At 38.9% G+C, this 815-nt stretch overlaps 1 pseudogene; it reads right to left on the reverse strand.

Moving 5' to 3' along the window:
• Positions 1-622: 622 nt before the first annotated feature.
• Positions 623-815, reverse strand: part of LOC101585510 — a 16,357-nt pseudogene continuing 16,164 nt past the window's right edge.

Raw genomic sequence — 815 nt, forward strand, 5'->3', positions numbered from 1 at the left:
TCCCCTCCCTTCTCCCCTTTTTTCTCTTTTATGAAGTATCATGGACCTTATTTCAGGCACCAGCAAAGAAAAACAACTTATTTTGGCATTATCTCTCAGATTTCTTCATGATTACAAATAATGTGAATTTAGGTCAACTGATGTTTTTAATCAATGTTTTGAAATTAATCTCATAAAATCACTTTTCAAATGTGTGTATATATGAAAGATGGTAAAGAAAAGTGTTCATAGTAGTTAACTATATATGGTAATTTGAAGTTTGTTTTTCTTTGAACCTGGTATTTTGAAAATTTTTTCTACAGGAAAAATGTTTAATCGGAAAATAAAACAAATATTTTCTTAACAAATATTTTTCTTGCTTTTTTTCTATAAATAAAATGAAGTTTTAAGTGACACCATATAACATGCACAAAGTTCAATTCCCTGCCCTGCTTCGAGAGATTTTTCACTCATCTGAATCCCCAGCCAGCTGATCCATGGGCCTTGCACACTGTAGATGCAAAAACCAGGTATTAGTGTAATGCTTTTCTTAAATTAATCCCTTCCTGTAGGCTTCATAAAACATTTCTTTAGAAAGCACCTGATCAGGGGTGGCCCTTTTCGGTACGTACTTTCTCAGGATCTAGTGCTTGCAGAAGTAGCTACTTGTTCTTCCACCAGCAACTGCGCATTCCTCTTCCACGGTGCCGAGCCGGGGCTCCATCTGCCATTCTTCTCGTGCCTCTGCGCCCTCTTCCCAGAGCTTGGTAAGGACGCAAGCACTAGCCTCGTGGAGCGCGCTATCGACTCTGTCACTGCCAGGTGAGCTGCCTGCA

The sequence above is a fragment of the Octodon degus genome, unplaced genomic scaffold (assembly GCF_000260255.1).
Source record: "Octodon degus isolate 3935 unplaced genomic scaffold, OctDeg1.0 scaffold00010, whole genome shotgun sequence".
Taxonomy (NCBI): domain Eukaryota; kingdom Metazoa; phylum Chordata; class Mammalia; order Rodentia; family Octodontidae; genus Octodon; species Octodon degus.